Here is a 21,110-nt window from a genome sequence, read left to right as displayed (position 1 = left end):
AGCACAAAAGATATGCAAAAATATTAAGAGAAATTCAGCTGTCTGCTCCATTGGAACCACAAAGAAGTAATATTAACATATTCGGTTGTATTAAAGATAGGATTTTGACATACATGTATATGGCCTCAACATTATTTTGAATACATTCAAGCTGGACAGTGGCCTTTATTGGAGTTCTTCAGATTGTAAAATGTAGGTCACGCTGACTCTGGGCCAGTTCTGTGATATCCCCTTCCCTGTCTGTATCCTCCTGGTCATCTTTACTGCTCCACAATGTCTGACTCCCTTCCTACATGAGCCCTCTAAACAGATTCTACTTCATTCTAGGCAGCTGTTGTCGTAGCTACAACCCCTCAGGACCCTTATACTGCCAGCTTGTTTACGGAAATTGGCTAGATTACAAATTTAATTTGTTTTTCTATGATTTAGCCTATCAACCCTGCAAGAATGTAGAAAAAAAAATAGTGGGGGCAACTCAAGAACAATTAAAATGTCAGCTGGGCACAATAGCTTGTGCCTGTAATCTCGTGATTCCGGAGGATCAATTGCGGTCAGGAGTTTGAGGCTGCAGTGAGCTATGATGGTACCAGTGCACTTTAGCCTGGGTGACAAAGTGAGACCCTGTCTCTAAAAAAAAATTCTTTTTTGTTTTTTGAGACGGAGTCTTGCTCTGTCGCCCAGGCTAGAGTGCAGTGGTGCGATCTTGGCTCACTGCAAGCTCCACCTCCTGGGTTCATGCTATTCTCCTGCCTCAGCCTCCTGAGTAGCTGGGACTATAGGCGCCCGCCACCACGCCTGGCTAATTTTTTGTATTTTTAGTAGAGACAGGGTTTCACTGTGTTAGCCAGGATGGTCTCGATCTCCTGACCTGGTGATCCGCCCGCCTCAACCTCCCAAAGTGCTGGGATTACAGGCGTGAGCCACCATGCCCAGCCAAAAAAAAATTTTTTTAAGGAACAATTAAAATGTCAACGTGTTTAGAAAGAGACCTATTCGTAATGCAAATATGAAATACTTTTGATGTTGATATTCAGGTCATTAGAACTCAGTGTCAATCACGGCGTTAGAATTTTGCTTTGACTTACCAATGAGGCAAAAAAAAAAAAAAAAGGCAGCAGACCTAGAGCTTGTTTCCCCTACTTATCTCAAGTCAACAATCTAAAATCAAAGAAAAATCCCGAACTTCGAAATAACTCTAAAGTTCACCTCTTCTAACTTGCTTCTCCATTTGCTAACATCTTGTATGATGTCCCCCACAAAGTCACTTGTTCATGCATTCAACAGACACATATTGAGCACCTGTTCTTGCCAAGCACCACTTATTTAACTCCAAAGATGAAAGCACTTTTGTTGCTACTTCCAAGAAACTCACACTAAGCCTGTCCTTGAATGGTGACTTCATGACATAAATCATTATGATCAAGTTCTCTTGAATTGAAATTGCCTCTGCACTACTTCCAGAAGAGAAAATTTGGTTCTGTCTTCACATATTTTTAGGGAGTATTAAGTTTTTGTGCTGTCCACCCTGACCTCAAGATTTTTTGGCAAAACATACGAAGTTCACTCAATTACTCCTCATATGATTTAGCATCTAAAACGCTCAGAACCCTGGTCACACTCCTCTAAACACATTCAAGTTTGTCAAAGCCCCTCTTAAAGTGAGGAGATCAAAATAGAAAATGTATCACATTTCTATTTCTATTTTCTAGAATGACCTGGTTACTGACTTTTTTTTTTTTTTCCCCTCTTAGACGGAGTTTCACTCTTGTTGCCCAGGCTGGAATGCAATGGTGTGATCTCGGCTCACTGCAACCTCCGCCTCCCGGGTTCAAGTGATTCTCCTGCCTCAGCCTGCCGAGTAGCTGGGATTACAGGCACACACCACCATACCTGGCTAATCTTGTATTTTTAGTAGAGATGGGGTTTCACCATGCTGGCCAGGCTGGTCTTGAACTCCTGACCTCAGGTGATCTGCCCACCTTGGCCTCCCAAAGTGCTGGGATTACAGGTGTAAGCCACTGCACCCGGCTGGATACTGACTTTTTCTAATGCAACTACAATTCCTTGGCCTTTGAAAACACTTCTGTCATTCTGCTATATGAGCATGGTCTTTGGAGTCAGACCCAAGTTCATATAGATAGATGATTTTGTAATCTTGGACAAGTTGCTTCACATCTCTGAACCCTAACTTCATCTGTGAAACAGAGATAATCATTATTTCCTTATAGATTTTTTGGTAAGGGTGAAAATATATGACATGTAAAGCCCCTTAGCACAGTACTTGGTACATAGTAGATGCTCAAAAAATTGCCATTGGGCTGGGCGCATTGGCTCACATCCAGCACCTTGGGAGGCTGAGGTGGGCAGATCACTTGAGGTCAGGAGTTCAAGACCAGCCTGGCCAGCATGGTGAAACTCCATCTCTACTAAAACTACAAAAATTAGCCAGGCGTAGGGGTGCATGCCTATAGTCCTAGCTACTAGGGAGACTGAAGCACGAGAATCTCTTGAACCCGGAAGGCAAAGGTTGAAGTGAGTAGAGATAGCGCCACTGCACTTCATCTCAAAAAGAAAAAAAAAATTGCTAATTGGTACCCTTAATATCATTTTTATTTTCACAGACACAGCAATTGCTTTTCTTTTGAAACAGTGTCTCTCTTTGTCGCCCAGGCTGGAGTGCAATGGTGCGATCTTGGCTCACTGGAACCTCTGCCTCCTGAGTTCAAGTGATTCTCCTGCCTCAGCCTCCCAAGTAGCTGAGACTACAGGTGCCCATCACCATGCTCGGGTAATTTTTTTGTATTTTTTAGTAGAGACGGTGTTTCAGTGTGTTGGCCAGGCTGGTCTTGAACTGCTGATCTCAGGTGATCCGCCCACTTCGGCCTCCCAAAGTGCTGGGATTACAGGTGTGAGCCACCGCACCCAGCCTTGTTTTTAATTTTCCACAGAAACTGACATCAAATTCAGTCCCATCCTTCCTTTATTCAACTGATTTTCTCCCTGACATTTCAGACTTCACGTTTGTTATTGTAACAGTTCATGTGTGTTCATCTTCTCTTCCCAGTGTATTGAGATTTTCTTTAGATTTGAATACTGTTGCGTCACCTGCAGATCGGATACACCCGACCTTTAAGTCTTCATCCTGGTTACTGATAACGCTGCAAATAGAGAGACCAAGGACAGACAGCCCCATGACACACTAGGAGACCTTCATCAGGTTTATGCCTGTTCCCAGTTTTCAGCAGTTGTTTAATAAGTTGTGAATAGACCTGCTGCACTGACAACTTACACAAATGCTATTATCTTTCCACAAGTGCATCCTAAGAGAAAAACTGGAGGATCAATTTGTCTCTGGCATCCCCCAAATCTATTTGCCTAGTAACTCTGTTACATAAGAAAATATCTGCTATGATTTAATGAATTTATACTGGCTCTCGATGCTTATTTTCTTTTCTAATTATTTATAAGTCATCTCTCTAATAATTCACAGTATGTCTTTTCCTCCTCCTTCTTCTTTGTATTAAGCAAAATAATAATGGATCCCCAAATATGTCCATATCCTAATGCCAGCCTGTGAAATTGTTCTTTCTATGACAAAGGGACCTTATGGATGAGATTTTAAGGCTAAGGACTTTGACATAAGGAGAGCAGCCTGAATTATCCAATTACTGAATCCAATTACATAATTACATGAGTCTTTTTTTTTTTCAGACGGGAGTCTTGCTCTGTTGCCCAGGCTGGAGTGCAGTGGCATGATCTCAGCTCACTGCAACTTCCGCCTCCCGACTCAAGCAATTCTCATGCCTCGGCCTCCCGAATAGCTGGGATTATAGGGGCCTGCCTGGTTAATTTTTGTAGTTTTTAAAGTAGAGACGGGATTTTGCCACGTTGGCCAGACTGGTCTTGAGCTCCTGGCCTCAAGTGATCTGCCTGCCTCGGTTCCCCAAAGTGCTGGGATTACAGACGTGAGCCACTGCGCCCAGTCTAATCGCATGAGTCTTAAGAGCAGAGAACCTTTTTCAGCTGTGGTCAGGGGGTGATCAAGTTCCCCGAGGGAGGTGCAATGTCACTGGCCACAAGCCAAGGAAAGTGGGCAGTCTTTAGAAGTCAGAAAAGGCAGAAAACAGATTCTCCTCTACAGCCTCCAGAAAGGAATGCAACTGTCCCAAAACTTGATTCAGTCCAGTGAGACCTGTGTTGGACTTCTGGTCTTCAGAACCATAAAATAATAAATCTGTGTTGTTTGAAGCCCCCAAAGTGCTAACTTGTTATAGCAGCCATAGGAAACTAATACCTTCTCATCATCTTTCTCCCACTCTTTTGTGAATTTATACTTTGAGTTAACATGGATTTTTTTTTCAATTTCACTTTTGGCCAATTGGGGTTTAATTTGGCCAAGACATAGGAGACTAGGATAAGTCTGGTGAATAGCAGGAAGTCATCCGTTAATCTCTCAATAACAAATCATTCTTGTCTCTCCATTCATGTAGGTTGCAATGACACGTCTGTGTAGCAAAACTCTGCTGGAACTGTAATCATTATGACTACATAACTGTATTTCTTTTTTGACACAAGTTCTCGCTTGGTTATTGAGACTGAAGTGGCGTGAATATGGCTCACTGCAGCTTCAACCACGTGGGCTTAAGTGGGCTCTGCCCACCTCAGCCTTCCAAGCAGCTGGGACAACAGGTGCACCACCACACCTGGCTAATTTTTTGCTTGTTTGTAAACAGGAAGTCTCACTTTTTGCCCAGGCTAGTCTTGAACTCCTGGGCTCAAGTGATCCTCCTGCCTCAGCCTCCCAAAGTACTGGGATTACAACTATATTTCTTTTTTTAAAAAAATCTAAAAATTCATCTAGTCTTCACTCCCTTGCACTTCTGATATAAATCAACAAAATTTGATGTAGTTTTACTAAATATATTCTATGCTTAAAACCTGTACAATTATGTCATTGTGGAAGCTACACTTGTGAGCCAGAGCCCAACTCTGTCACTTACCAGTTTGTGACTTTCAATAGTAATTTCTTTCTGCACCTCAGTTTTCATACCTAGGAAAACAAGGACATTTGATAAGACAATCTCTAAAGTCTCTTTCTTACTCTAAATTGCTGTGTTTTATTAGAGTATAGACCAAAAAAAAAAAAAAAAAAAAAAATTGTCTCTGTTTCTTTGCCAAAAGGATAAACTGATTAAAATACATTATTTCCTTTATTTGTTCATGCCAGTCCATTTACATGAAATGCACTCTCCTTCTCCTTTATTTTCTTTTATCACTTAGATTTCCAGCTAGTAAAATGCTCCTCTGCTTTCAAGTCCCAAATCAAATGCCACTTCTCATGAAAACTTCCTTGATCACAGCATCAGGAGTTAATCTTGCTCTCCTCTGAAATACTACAGCACTTATTTCCTGTAGGCTTATCACACACTGAGTTATTCTCCTTTGTTGCCATGTCTTGCCACTCTAACCACACTGCAGCCTCCTGGAGATGGGACCATGTTCCTTGTCTGCCAATCACAAGTGTTGAGTAAATATCCTGGCCGGGTGCAGTGGCTCACACCTGTAATCCTAGTACTTTGGGAGGCCCAGGTGGGTGGATCACTTGAGGTCAGGAGTTCAAGACCAGCCTGGCCAACATGGTGAAACCCTGTCTGTGCTAAAAATACAAACATTAGCTGGGCGTGATGGCACGCGCCTGTAATCCCAGCTACTCAGGAGGCTGAGACAGGAGAATCACTTGAACCCAGGAAGCAGAGGTTGCATATCATCTCCTATCTCTCCGTTTCCTTTAACTTTTCCAGCTTCAGCCCAACAGCTCAACTGTCTCCCATTTGATTAAAAAAAAAAAAAAATCCTCCAAAGGCCCCATATCCAACTCCAGCCCCATCCCTGGATCTCCCACTGTCACATGTCATGGAGGAGTGGAGGTGTGTACATCTACCCCCTCTATTTCACCACCTCCTCCTTGTGCTCCACTGCCATCTGCCTTCCACCCCATCACTCCACAGAACACACTTCTCCCAAGGCTACCAATGCCCCCAACTCGCTGTAGACAGTGGACACTATACTTATCCTCTAGGCATCACTTTCTGCTATTGACCAAGAGCTCCTTCCTGAAACCCTTTCTTCCATGGCCCTCCGTGGCAGGACGCAGCTCTTTCTGCCCGGATGGTCCTTCAGTCTCTAGCGCCTGCTCTCCCTCCGTCATTCACCTCCTGCACACTTACCCTCCTTAGAGTTCCATCCTGGGCCTTCTGCTGCACTTGGTCTACAGGTTTCCTTGTACCCCTTCCATCCTCAAAGCACCCATCGTCATATAAAAGAGCAATTTAGACTAGCAAGGCCTTTGCTCTCCAGAAGTTTATATCCTAATATGCAAACACAGGCAATAAACAAGCAAACGAATAAATCCTAAGATAATTTCAGACAGTGATAAGTGCAATGAAGGAAATAATTAACTGGAGGAGGATATTTTAGGAAGGGGGGTGAGAGAAGGCTTCTCTGAGGAGGTGACACAGAAGCTGGAAAAAAAATACCTCTGATTACAAAGAGCCAGTTCTGAGATGAACCAAGGAAAAGCATTCCAGGCAAAGGGAATTTACAAGTTAGAAGGTCCTGAGATGGAAAAGATTCTGCCCTGTTTTAGAGAGACAATAGGAGGTCATGGCATTTGATGAGGTGGCAGCAGGACGCTGGAGTCCAATGCAAACAGCCTTGTAGGCTGAGATGAGGAATTTGGATTTTCGTCTAAGTGCACAGAACAGCTAAAGGTGATTGCAGCAGTCATTACTATGAATTTCCTACAAAAGCCAAGTGTTTTTTAAAATGCAGGTCTGTTCTTATCACTGCCCTGAGGAAATCTCCCCAGTAGTTTCCTATGCTCTTAGGAAGGTCTGAACCCTTGAAATGACCTCCAAGGGCAATCATGCCTGCTGCGATCACTTCCTATACCAAGGCCTGTCCTTGCCACAACCCCTTTGCCCTTCACATTCTAACTACACTCTAGTAGCTTTAGGTCCTTGGACACATTGGGCTCACAGTAAATTCCAGACAGTGCTGTCCAAGAGAAATATACTGTGAGCCACATGTATAATTTTAAGCTTTCTAGTAGTCACATTATGCAAATAGAAAGAAACAGGTGAAACTAGTTTTTTGCTTGTTTGTTTGTTTGTTTTTGAGACAGGGATTCACTCTGTCACCTAGGCTGGAGTTCAGTGGTGCCATCTCAGCTCACTGCAACCTCTGCCTCCTAGGTTCAAGCAGTCTTCCCAGCTCAGCCTCCCAAGTAGCTGGGATTACAGGCATGTGCCACCATGCCTGGCTCATTTTTGTGTTTTTTTGTAGAGCCCTATTAATGGGATTTGTAGTGTTCACCTGGTTGAAGGGATCACCTGGTTGAAGGGATCACCTGGTTGAAGGGATCACCTGGTTGAAGGGATCACCTGGTTGAAGGGATCAGCTGGTTGAAGGGATCACCTGGTTGAAGGGATCAGCTGGTTGAAGAGCAAAGACCATAGAGATAGGACCTCTTGTCAGTGTCAGGAGACACAAGGTGCACCTTTCGTTGTTGTTCTATTGACAGATGCGTTGTTATGTAAGTAATGCATTTACTTGTTACAAAATTCAAAAGGTACAGATATGAAGAGTAAGTCTTGCTTCATCCCAGTTTCTAAGCCATCCCCTTTCTGGAGACTACAAATATTACTCATTTCTGATATTTACTTCCGTTCTCTTCTAATGGAAAAAAAAATCATCTTACAGACTAACATTTTTCAGTTTTCTCAATAATGCGAAGAATGAAAGAACCAACAACTCTTCCTTAGAAGGCACCCTTTGGACTATTATCTGCTCTCGGGCATACGCTACAGAATTAATGGATTTCTGTACTTTCAGTTAAACGGGGAAGCAATATAATGTGGAATTGAATTTTTTTTTTTTTTTTTTTGCTATGGGAATTGAAATATTTTTATCCAAACAATTATCCTTAGTTGAGGTCTTTTCCACTGAAATATTACTAATCACTAAATGGAGTAGACAATTCTCTTTTTTTTTTTTTTCTTTTTTTGAGACGGAGATTCGTTCTTGTTGCCCAGGTTGGAGTGCAATGGCACAGTCTTGGCTCACTGCAACTTCTGGCTCCTGGGTTCAAGTGATTCTCCTGCCTCAGCCTCCCAAGTAACTGGGATTACAGGCACCTGCCACTATGCCCGGCTAATTTTTTTGTATTTTTAGTAGAGACGGGGTTTCACCATGTTGGCCAGGCTGGTCTTGAACTCCTGACCTTGGGTGATCTGCCCGCCTCAGCCTCCCAAAGTGCTGGGATTACAGGCATGAGCCGCTGCACTCAGCTGGAGTAGACAATTCTTCAGACTTACATATCACTGGCCATGTAAGGAGCATTAAATGCCCAAGTCCATCCTTTTACATGTGTAAGTGTTAGGTATTATTCAGTCTATGTCTAAGAGGGAAATCTTCAATACAAAATGCCTTGACCAGTCAGGAACCGTGGCTCACACCTATAATCCCAGCACTTTGGGAGGCCAAGGTGGGAGGGTCATTTAAGCCCAGGAGTTTGAGACCAGCCTGGGCAACATAGGGAGACCCCATCTCTACAAAATATAAAAGATATAAAACAAACAAACAAACAAAACCCCAAAATGATTTGACAAAGGCTGAAAGGTCATGAAGGGAACACTTTTAGGCATATGATTATTGATTTTTATTTATATTCCACTCCAGTCTCCACAACCCCAACCCCTTGCTTGTGTCTCTCTCGGCCTAGCAAAGCCTCAGCAGACCCTACCAAAGAGAAGTGGAGCCAGAAACCAAAAGATTCTCAGGGCCCACATGCCCTGACTCTTCCTGTCCCCTCTTCCCCACCTTTGGCCACCCGGGTAGCTGGAGAAGAGGTTCTAAAAGAATGCACAGTTGGTTCTGGCCCCTTTTATCATCACAAGAATGCAGGTCTGAAAAAAAAATGTCAGTTAAAGGTACATTTTAAAAGTTGGTAAAAAAAAAAAAAAAAAAAAGGCCAGGTGTGGTGGCTCAGGCCTATAATCCCAGCACTTTGGGAAGCCAAGGCAGGTGGATCACGTGACGTCAGGAGTGTGAGACCAGCCTGGCCAACATGGCGAAATCCGTCTCTATTAAAAACACAAAAGTTAGTCAGGCGTGGTGGTGGGTGCCTATAATCCCAGCTATTCAGGAGGCTGAGGCAGGAGAATAGCCTGAACCCAGGTGCCAGAGGTTGCAGTGAGCCGAGATTGTGTCACTTCACTCCGCGCTGGGTGAAAGAGTGAAACAAAGTTTCAAAAAAATAAATAAATTGGTTAAAATCTTTCAGATTTTGCTGTTTGAATGGCGTGTGTGTGTGTGTGTGTGTGTGTGCGCGTGCGCACGTGCATGCCTGTGTGTGACAGGGTCTAGCTCTGTTGCCCAGGCTGGAGTGCAGTAGCACAATCTTGGGTCATTGCAATCTCTGCCTCCTGGGTTCAAGCGATTCTCGTGCCTCAGCCTCCCCAGTAGTTAGAACCACAGACACTCACCACCATACTCAGCTAACTTTTGTATTTTCAGTAGAGACGATGTTTCACTATGTTGGCCATGCTGGTCTTGAACTCCCAGGCTCAAGCAATCCGCCTGCGTTGGCCTCCCAAAGTGCTGGAATTATAGGCATGAACCACAATACCTGGCCTTGAATGGCACATTTTCATAGACTTTTGCCGTTGTTGTTGTTGTTGTTTTGAGACAGAGTTTCACTCTTATTGCCCAGGCTGGAGTGCAATGGCATGATCTCAGCTTACTGCAACCTCTGCCTCCTGGGTTCAAGCAATTCTCCTGCCTCAGCCTCCCAAGTAACTAGGATTACAGGCATGTGCCACCATACCCGACTAATTTTTGTATTTTTAGTAGAGACAGGGTTTTGCTGTGTTGGCCAGGCTGGTCTTGAACTCTTGACCTCAGGTGATCCACCCACCTCGGCCTCCCAAAGTGCTGGGATTATAGGCATGAGCCACCGTGCCCAGCTGCTGTTGTTGAGACTGAGTCTCACTCTGTCGCCCAGGCTGGAGTGCAGTGGTGCCATCTTGGCTCACTGCAAACTCTGCCTCCCAGGTTCATGCCATTCTCCTGCCTCAGCCTCCTGAGTAGCTGGGACTATAGGTGCCCACCACCACGCCCATTGGTCAGGCTGGTCTTGAACTCCTGATCTCAGGTGATCCATCTGCCTCGGCCTCCTAAAGTGCTGGGATTACAGGCATGAGTCACTGCACCTGGCCAAATTCACCTACTTGGGAGGCTGGGGCAGAAGAATCACTTGAACCCAGTAGGCGGAGGCTGCAGTGAGCCAAGATTGCGCCATTGCACTCCAGCCTGGGCAACAAGAGTGAAACTCTGTAAAAAATCAAACCAAACCAAACAAACAAACAAACAAACAAACAAAAACCTCAAATATACTTTCCTCTTTCCTAAAACTTCTTTGGAAACTTAGCCTATGATGGAGTGCTGATGGAATAATGTGTGACTGTCTTTAGGGGAAAGACATTCTCATGGACCTCTGATGTCATCCTAAGTGATTTTTATTAAAACGTTATAATATATGTAAACTTAAAACTAGATATAAAGAATGTTTGCGTATAGACATCATGCCACAATAAAACCAAAACAAACTTATAGGTCAACAAATGTAGGAAAGCCATACAATTCAAATGAATACTTTTAATTTAATGGAACAAATACAGAATGCTCACTCTCCTCAACAGCGTGAAAGTGGTGCTCCCTGCCCAGGCTCTCCTGAGTTCAGCCCGCTGGCCTCATGCTTCGCAGTGACTCAATGCTTCCACTGCTTGTCTCTATTTACGTTACGCAGAACCTTCCTTTGTACATCCTGTGATGAGGTCATTGGGCCTTCACTTGGTGAGAACACAACATTCACATGTCTGTGTGTTTTGTCTTGTTTTTAATCATTTACAATGATTTTTCTGACAAAGAAACTGTCATTCCCTGTCACCAAGAAAATCTTAAACACAGATAAAAATGCAGGCCCCGAAAGTATGTGGAAGCTCTCTGTTAAGTTGATCAGCCAAATGAACCAAAATATGTTGATCGTCCCTGATTATTAGCATCAAAATGAAAATACAAAATTGAATTCTCATAGAGAACTCAAGGCCCCTTGAGAATATGACTGAAGACTTTCAAGGATCTTCAGCTCTCAATTTGAGAAATATAAATGAAGTGAAAAAGGTCCTTGATTAAAAGTCAAAAAAATCTGGATAAAAATCGGAGCACTAACATTTATAGCGAATGGGCCTGGGATGTTTACCTCATAGATCTGTTAGAAAGATTAGCTATGATCTGATAAAAATTATTTCTGAAACCACCTTAGAACATGTTAGAAGATGCCTTGGCCAAGTATCCTGGAAAACAGTATGAGCGTAAGTGATAGGTGCGCGACAGCGGGCACTGCTGTCCCAGGGAAGAAGAGGAAAGAAAAGGGGAAAGGCCTGTTATTCCGTCATCATTATGGATAAGAATATTCCAACCTTCCCTTGCCCCTGTCAGGGGGTTCAGATTTTGAATATAATTAGAAAAAATACTAGTTTGCAATTTTGCATTTAAATTATATTCTGAATTATTCTGTTTTTAAAATAAAGCCAACCCTCACCCCAAATTTTTATTATAAATAGAAAACATAAAATATTTTATCCCTAGAGGCCATTTGGGGATTTTATTGTAGTATAGTCTCATGTCCTGATTATGGTCATGTGTACCTGAAGTATATTTGCTGAAACTCGTTGCCTAATTTGAAATTCAAAACTTTAGAAATGCAAACATGCAAACATGATTGCAAATATGCAAAGTACAAGGTCTTACACGATTGGCCCTAATCAAGGCAAAGTCCTTTAAAATAAATACATAAAACAGAGTTTAGAATAGGCTAAGAAGCAGTAACACATGCAAAGTAGCTAATTGCTCTTGGTTCACCATGAATATTAATCTTATTTAACCTGTAAAAGATAACTACAGGGAAAACACCAAAAGGCCTGCTCTCTGTCCCATCATTTTTTCCACCCAGCCATTTTGCAGTTTTCACTTCTCAATTCCAGGCTGTGCCTATTCTTAGACAGTCAGTAATACCAAGTATAAGCCACTGCATGTTAGGCATGAATTAATTAACAGTAATATCCAGGTTGCTGGCAACATAGTGCCAGCAGGTAGGGTCAGGCAAGATGGGTCATGGAAAGAAGGTGTGTTCTGTGGTCTTACGTCAGACACCACTGAGTTAAGTAAATAGACAATGGTGCATTTCATCCTGCCTATGGGGCTTTGAACATTTTACCCACCATCACAGCTCTTGCAAAGACAGCCACCCATGCAGAAAGAGACAGGACCCCTTGAGAGCGTGCTGACCGACTCATCCAGGTCAGGAGGCCACAGTGAGCACAGCCCATCCAGTGAGCTAGCTGGACGGAGGCAAGTCTCCAAAATAACAGTCCTCCCCTAAAGAGTGGACATCTCAGCTCAGACCAAATCAAGCAAGAAAAAAACAACAGTGAGCGTGCAAAAGAGAATTCAATCCAAGTAAGTCTAGAAAACCCCCTTAGCTGCTTCAGTCTGCTGTGGTCACTGCTTCCGTAGGGAGGAGAAACTAGAGGTGAATATAAGAACTCACTGAAGTCCCGTGCACTATGGTACATATAAATACGAGTGTAACCGCTATGTATTTAGTTTGCTTTAGAGCATGGGTACAGTCATTCTCAGTATATTCTGTCCTCTTTGGAGTTTTGAGTTAAAAACAAACCAAAAGAATCTTATAGTTTTTGCCATGTAGATGCATCTGATTAGGGTTTTGATTTCTGACTTTTACCAAGACTCTGATTATTACCAAGATGGCCAAAATCCCTAAGAAACATTTCTCAGGTCAATATGCAAGTATGTTATGTATGTTTAGTAAATGGCTGCTGCTTGCTTTGATTAGAACCCATCCTTCCAAGAAAGAAGCCCCCTTTCTGGAATAGCTCCTTTCCGCCCTATAAACAAGTGGTTCACGGGATGGGGGGAGTGTGGCCATGTTCTTATATGACCCCGCCTCCGCCAAACTAGAGTTGCCTGGACCCGGCTGGGGCCCACACAGTCAGAGCCTTCCCCAAGACTTTTCTATCTAGAATTAAGAAACAAAATCAGGGCCGGGCGCGGTGGCTCACGCCTGTAATCCCAGGGCTTTGGGAGGCCGAGGCGGGTGGATCACAAGGTCAGGAGATCGAGACCGTCCTGGCTAACACGGTGAAACCCCGTGTCTACTAAAAATACAAAAAACTAGCGGGGCGCGGTGGCGGGCGCCTGTAGTCCCAGCTACTCGGGAGGCTGAGGCAGGAGAATGGCGTGAACCCGGGAGGCGGAGCTTGCAGTGAGCCGAGATGGCGCCACTGCACTCCAGCCTGGGCGACAGAGCAAGACTCCATCTCAAAAAAAAAGAGAAAAGAAAAAAAGAAACAAAATCAGCCCCTCTTTGGTGTTTTAACCCACAGTATGTGAGACTCAGATCTACGATGAGAGAGAAAGCCCTGGATACCAGGAGGGATAGAGCTGCAGACAGAGAGAGAAGGAATCCAGGGGGCACTTGGGAGTCCCGGTTCCGGTTTTATTTCATTTTATTGTTAAATTTCTGCCTGGTTCCTTGTCTTTCTCATAGATTGACCTCTTGACCCCTCCTTCAGTTACTTAAAATATCCCAATATTCTCCCAATATATTCCTCCCTTATTCTTAAACAAATTCAGTTCGGGTTTCGGTTGCCAGCAACCCAGGGGGTCCTGAATAATAAAGCAATATGTGGTTATTGTCTCAGGCCTCAAAGGATAAACATGAAAATGTACAACAGCTAAAGGACTAGGTGGTGATTCCAGCTACAACTTTATTTTAGCTAACGTGGACAGGTGGCTTACCACAAGTTTAGCCTCAAGGGTTAGGCTGATATCAAAGCAAAAAAAAAAAAAAAAACCAAAACTCGATTTCCACATTGTTGGATTTCCACACTAATGAAAGGGCAATCGCTGTAGGAGACAGTGGGAAACAGTAAGGATTTTCAAAGAGGGCTTCTTTCTTTCATTCTTTTTATTATTATTATATTTTTAAAAATTCTCTGCTTCTGAACCCTTTGCTCCACAGGCAGTGCAGCTGGGGAAGCCATGGGCGATCTCCCCCTTACTCTACCAGCAAGGCCCGGAACGACTTGCCTCCTGGTCATTGCCCCTAACTAAACAGGGCCCAAGGCTGGGAGAAATCAAAGGAGTTATTTTTACAAAGAAGGGTTTTTTTGCATGCTGTGCAGGTCCATTAGGAACTGTCTGGCTGGAAGCTGAACCGTCTGAAGCAACTGCAACAGGAAGAAATGGCAATCGAGATCCCTCTGCTTTCCCTTCACTCCTGCCACCCTCGCCAAACCCACATCCAAATGGCAGCAGAGACATCAGCACCTGTCTGGTTCAGAAGAGCCTTTGAATCTCCCCAAGGGGTGCACAGTTGGGAAGCAAAACATGTTTGCTTGTTTGTTTGGTTTTGCTTTCTTGAAGGAAACCTTAAGATAACACAGCACTGCCCTCAACATCTCCCCCTATGTCGGTGATTGGGAGATGAAAGGGACAGACAGCACCACCCAGAGTGGAAAAGACAAATTAAGACTTGATCAACTGAGCAATCCCCTGCTGAGGCCCCCCAGCTTGGCCAGACCTCTTAACACAGAGACAATCCCGCAATGTACAGGTCGGCTTTGCTGCTGCCTGTGCAGCCAACTATTATTTTAAAGAAAATCTGAAATCTTCACCTCCCACACACATCTCCCAAACAATAGTCCTCCCCTCTCTGCTTCATCATGGAGGAAGTCTAAAAGGGTTGCAATTCAGAGATTCCTCTCCCTTCCTCCTATATGTAGGCATTACCTTCAGTCCAAAGACTGGCCTAATGTTAGCTAAATGAAATCTAGAGAGTTAGATTTTCGGCTGTTGTGAGTGTGCATTCCTTCACAAAGACACCACAGAAAGAAATGCCCTGAGATGAAAGGAATTCATGCGTGGGTTTGCTCTCCTGTACCTTGGCTGAAAGAGCTGTGCCTACGCAAAGAGAGTAGCTTCGCTGAAAGGTTCACAAGTTAGGCTAATGTTTCAATGTGTCATTGAGTTAGTAGAGTGAGGATTGTTTATCTTTTAATCAGCAAAAATACTTTTGCTGAGTATGAAAACCAATGAAAGTGTTTTATTACCTGAATTGTATTCAGATCTGTTTATTACTTTTCATTGTTTTTAAGTCCTTGATCAAAGACTTCACAGCACATGGACTGAGTCCTGTGGATTTGTTTTGCAAATGGGTTTTCACATGTGTTAACTGTGACTTCTGGTAAAGAAAACCAGAGCTAGCCAGTGTATAAGCAGTAAAAACAGATTTTATTCAGGAACTATTGCAATCAGGAAAAAGAGACCTCAGTGTAGAACAGAGTTCAGCTGCAAATAAGACAAGGAGGGGTAGGGAGTTACAGCAAGGAGTAGGCTTGAAGAGTGGGGAGAGACTCGTGGATGGAAAATTACTAAAAGGAGACACCAAGGGTGAGGGGAGATTCTTGGTGCAGACAGGGCAGAATGATCAGATATTGAAGGTAGGGGATGAGGAATTTGATCAGATATGGAAGAATCTGATATCAAAGGTGTGAGATTCTCTTTAACTTAACCGGACTCTTGCTAAAACTGAGCAATGCAGGCCCAACCAAATGTACACTGAAGCCCACGCTTGAGCCATGTTGAGAAGAGGGCTTAGAGCAGTCTCACTAGAGCTGGGTCAAGGAGAGAGTTTTGTCACATTTACCATCCAGAATTTACAGGGCAGATGTATACTGTTCCCCTGAAAGCAGTCTTCTGAGGAGGCAACACTACCACTGGCATCGCTTGAAGTATTTCTGGATCCTTCTTAAACACTGCCTACAGAAAAGTGAAGCAGATCTGGGTTTGAATTCTTGCTTTACCACTCATTTACAATCTAATCTGATAATTAACTTCTCAGCCTGTTCTTTCATCCATGAAATGGGGTTACTAATACCTACCTTTCAGGTTGTTGAGAGGGTTAGAGAAGATAGCTGATGTGAAACACTGGTTAACTTTGGAAACACATAAAGCCTAAATAAATAGCTATTCTAAAGATCGCCTTTAAAGCTGGCGATGTTCTTTTAAATGTCCCTAGTGGTTACACACTTGGTTTTCTGGATTTTTGAAATGGCCTAAATTTACCAAAGCCCATCCCTACGGGAAAGATATCAAACTGAGTAATACTGTTTTTGGTCAGAAACAGAGTTTACCTCTTACATTATGAGGCTGCTTTTGTCATATTACTTGGAAACTGGTTCTGAAGAAATGGCCAAAAAGAAATTCCTAAGTGGTTGCCATGGCCTTCCCTGGTGGTTGTTAGCTTCCACTCCACGTCTGCACAGCTCCATCTACCACTGCCCCCCGCCCCATGTATAGTCTCAGACCCAACACCCGTCTCCAACCTAGGCTGCCTGGCTTCTTGTCCATTCAGACGCTTAATGTTTAGGCACCTTACCAGACCTGGTTTCTAGTAACACATTTACAAGAGCTGGACTCCTGAATCAGCCCCCAAATCACTCTGTTACCATACAGACTGCATGCCCAAGAATCAAACTTTTTTTTTTTTTTTTTTGAGATAGACTCTCATTCTATTGTCCAGGTTGGAGTGCTGTGGTACAACCTCAGCTGACTGCATCCTCTACCTCCTGGGTCCAAGCGATTCTCCTACCTCAGCCTCCCAAGTAGCTGGTTCTACAGGCATGCACTACCATGCCCAGATAATTTTGCCTTCTTAGTAGAGATAGGGTTTTACCATGTTGGCTAGGCTGGTCTCAAACTCCTGGCCTCAAGTGATCTACCTGCCTCAGCCTCCCAAAGTTGTGGAGGCGTGGCTGGCCATAGATGTTAACTTCTTCTTTTTTTTTTCTTTTTTTTTTTTTTGAGATGGAGTCTTGCTCTGTCGCCCAGGCTAGAGTGCAGTGGTCCAATCTCAGCTCACTGCAACCTCTGCCTCTTGGGATCAAGTGATTCTCTTGCCTCAGCCTCCCAAGTAGCTGAGACCACAGGCGCATGCCATCATGCCCGGCTAATTTTTTGTATTTTTAGTAGAGATGGGGTTTTACCGTGTTAGCCAGAATGGTCTCGATCTCCTGACCTTGTTATCCACTGGCTTCGGCCTCCCAAAGTGCTGGGATTACAGGCATGAGCCACTGCGCCTGGCTGATGTTAACTTCTTAAGAAGCTATTTTTACCTTCAGATTCCAATATCGTCCCAGTTCACTGACCTGGGCTCTTCCAACTCCCGGCCCTGACACGTGACCACACTGAGCTCTCTGGATCGCCCTGGCACTCCTTCAGCACGCCAGTTCTCCTGCTATTTGAAATGGGCCTTGCTACACAGAAGAAGAATCCCTGTATAGAAGATTCATCACATTCTTCTTTGCAAGCAATAGAATCAAACTGACTAGTTTTAATAGAAAAGTAATTTATTGAAGGATACTGGGACTTGAAAGAAGATCAGGAAAGGCTAGACAACCAGGCTCAGTAAATGGGCAAGAAGAAGAAAAACTAGAATCAGTCACAGCCAGAGCCAAAATCATGCCCAAGCCCTTACTGGTGAGGACACCACTGCCACAAGTGCTGAGTGCTGGACCTCATGGCCACCACCTCAGCTCTGTGCATCAGATGCAGCACCCCTCAGCTCCTGCCACTACAGGCATCCCCCAAAGGGATTCTCTACTGGGCTTCTTTGTATAAACAGCCTCTGCCGCAGTCTGGAGGGAGCCAGTTAGACTGGTCTATCCCAGGTCGCAGGGCAGTGCCCCTGCTTCAAGAGATCCTGGGAAAGTATCTGACATCTTCAGCTTCCACGACGGGTGTCCAAAACAAGTATCCGTGAAGCCTCGCAGGCTGTGTCTGCTATGACGAGGACATCAATCTCAATGTAGTAAACTTTAGCTCACTGGAATTTTAAAAGTTTGGAACAATTTTCCGGAAAGCCTTAAAAGAGGTTAAGCCTTTGCTTTAAGAAATTTCATTGCCGGGCACAGTGGATCACGTCTGTAATCCCAGCACTTTGGGAGACCGAGGCTGGTGGATCACCTGAGGTCAGGAGTCGGAGACCAGCCTGGCCAACATGGTGAAACCCCATCTCTACTAAAAATACAAAAATCAGCTGGGCGTGGTGGCGGGCACCTGTAATCCCAGCTACTCAGGAGGCTGAAGCAGGAAAATTGCTTGAACCTGGGAGGCGGAGGTGGCAGTGAGCCAAGATTGCACCATTGCACTCCAGCCTGGGCAACAAAAGCAAAACTTTGTCTCAAAAAGAAAGAAAAAGGAAGGAAGGAAGGAAGGAAGGAAGGAAGGAAGGAAGGAAGGAAGGAAGGAAGGGAGGAAGGAAGGGAGGAAGGGGGGAAGGGGGGAAGGAAGGGAGGAAGGAAGGAGAAATTCCACTTTTCAGAGTCTAGGATTAGGCTATAATGTGAAGCAGACTAAAATTTCTTCAAAAATATGTTCATTTTTATTAACTATTACAATTGGAAAAAACTCTAAATGTTCACGCCTGTAATCCCAGTGCTTTGGGAGGCTGAGGTGGGAGGATAGCTTGAGGCCAGGAGTTTGAGACCAGCCTGGGCAACAATGCAAGTGATCCCATGCTATAAAAAAATTTTTTTTTCATGAGCTGGGTGCAGTGGTATGATCCCATTCTATAAAATTTTTTTTTTTTTTTTCATGAGCTGGGTGCAGTGGTATGCACCTATAGTTCCAACTACTTGGAAGGCTGAAGCAGGAGAATCACTTAAATCTAGGAGTTCGAGGCTATAGTGAACTATGATCATGTCACAGCACTCCAGCCTAGCTTGGGCAACAAAGTGAGATGCTGTCTCTTAAAAAAAAATTACAATCATATTAATTTTGAAGATACAAAGCAAGATATAAAACTGCCTACATAAATGCAGAATTACATACAGAATGGTCTTACCATGTAAAAGTATTGACAGATAAGGAGCTAGACAGATAAATGCATCAGTAGGGTAGTCATGCTCACAATTGGTAAAAGCCATAAAAAATTTCTTTTCTTATTTCCACTTTCTGTATCTTTCTGATTTTTCTTTTAAAGGGGAGGTACTGAATATATTCCTTATATATTTTTAAAAGTGATTTTTAAAATATCTGTTTCATTTCCTATGGTCACTCCTGATATAACAATTTATCAATTAAGTTAGCTTATTTTATATTTTAAAAGACTAAGAGCCATACAGTTAAATGCAATGACACACAGTTCTTTTTTCTTTCTTTCTTTCTTTTTTTGAGATGGAGTCTCACTCTGTCGCCCAGGGTGGAGTGTAGTGGTATGATCTTGGCTCACTGCAACCTCCACTTCCCGGGTTCAAGGTTCTCCGCCTTAGCCTCCGGAATAGCTGGGACTACAGGCGTGCACCACCATGCCTGGCTAATTTTTGTATTTTTAGTAGAGATGGAGTTTCACCATATTGGCCAGGCTGATCTTGAACTCCTGACCTCATGATCCGCCCACCTCGGCCTCCCAAAGTGCTGGGATTACAGGCGGGAGCCACCGCCCCCAGCCAACACACACAGTTCTAAAAGTCACATTATAAACAACTGGAGTTAGCTGAGTGTGCGCTCGGTGTTAGATGATATTAGGGAATTATTTTTTGAGATATATTGGTTCGAATAGTCACAATGTCTATAATTTAATTTTTTAAAATCAGCAAAAATATATGTAAAGGAAATATTAAAAAATTAAGGAAAGCCATATAAAATGTTCAAAATGATTGAAAGTAATTGGTTAGGAAAAGGCAAAGGGTTAAATAAGGATGGGCCGGGCGCAGTGCCTCATGCCTGTAATCCCAGCACTTTGGGAGGCCGAGGCAGGCGGATCACCTGAGGTTAGGAGTTCAAGATCAGCCTGGCCAACATGGTGAAACCCCGTCTCTACTAAAAATACAAAAATTAGCCAGGCATGGTGGCAAGTGCCTGTAATCCCAGCTGCTCCAGCTACTGGGGAGGTTGAGGCAGGAGAATCGCTGGAACCCAGGGGGCGGAGGTTGTGGTGAGCGGAGATGGCGCCACTGCGCTCCAGCTTGGGTGACGGAGCGAGACTCCGTCTCAAAAAAACAAAACAAAAACAAACAAACAAACAAAATCGATGCAAGTATTAACCAGAAGAAAGAAGGTGTAGCTATATTAATATTAAATTAGTGGTTAAAGCAGAAAGTATTGCTAGAGATAAATAGAAAAACTTTATTATGAGATAAAGGTTAAGTTTACCAGAAGATATAAGAATTCTAAATTTGTATTCACCCTAATAACCTAGCCTCAAAATGTATACAGCAAAAACTGAAGAAAGAAACGAAGTCATACTTTCAGTGAGAGATTTTATCACCCCTCTCTCAATAAATGATAGAATAAGCAAACACTCAAAACAAGCAAAAAATAAGCAAATCATGAACAATACAGAAGGCTTGAACAAGGTTAATAAACTTGACACAATTGACAAGAGGAACACTCCCACCAACAACCACAGAAAACATTTCCTTTTCAAGTGTATTTGGAACATTTATAAAACTCATGTATGCTGGACAACAAAGCAAGTCTGAACAACTTTCACATGACTGAAATCATACAGAATCTGTTCCCTGGGCTTCACAGAATGATGCTAAAACATCACTTGTAATAGAAATACAGGGCTGGGCACAGTGGCTCCCAGTGCATTGGGAGGCAGAGGTGGGAGGGTTGCGTGAGGCCAGGAATTCAAGACCAGCCTGGGCAACAAAGCAAGATCCCGTCTCCACAAAAAATAAAAATTAGCTGGGTGTGGTGGTACATACCTGTAGTCTCAGCTGCTTGAGGGGGAGTACGGTTTCAGGCGAGAGGGTCACTGGAGCCCAGGAAGTCGAGGCTGCAGTGAGCTGTGATCGCACCACTGCGCTCCAGCCTGAGCAGCAGAGAGACACCCTGTCTCTAAAAAAAAAGAAAGAAAGAAAGAAAAAAAGAAATATAGATACCATTAGGAAAAAGGT

General features: G+C 43.6%; 1 protein-coding gene across 3 annotated transcripts in view; it reads right to left on the bottom strand.

The window, feature by feature from the left end:
* Positions 1-20,913: 20,913 nt before the first annotated feature.
* LOC106993810 (uncharacterized) overlaps positions 20,914-21,110 on the bottom strand; it is a 52,210-nt gene continuing 52,013 nt past the window's right edge. For all 3 annotated transcript variants that reach the window (XR_001440162.3, XR_013405119.1, XR_013405120.1), the window contains one exon: positions 20,914-21,051. The gene's annotated coding sequence lies outside the window, so the exon portion shown is untranslated. The remainder of the gene's footprint in view (positions 21,052-21,110) is intronic.

The sequence above is a fragment of the Macaca mulatta genome, chromosome 15 (assembly GCF_049350105.2).
Source record: "Macaca mulatta isolate MMU2019108-1 chromosome 15, T2T-MMU8v2.0, whole genome shotgun sequence".
Classification (NCBI taxonomy): domain Eukaryota; kingdom Metazoa; phylum Chordata; class Mammalia; order Primates; family Cercopithecidae; genus Macaca; species Macaca mulatta.
Note: the sequence above shows the minus strand (reverse complement) of the source record. Positions and strands in the feature narration are given on the sequence as shown.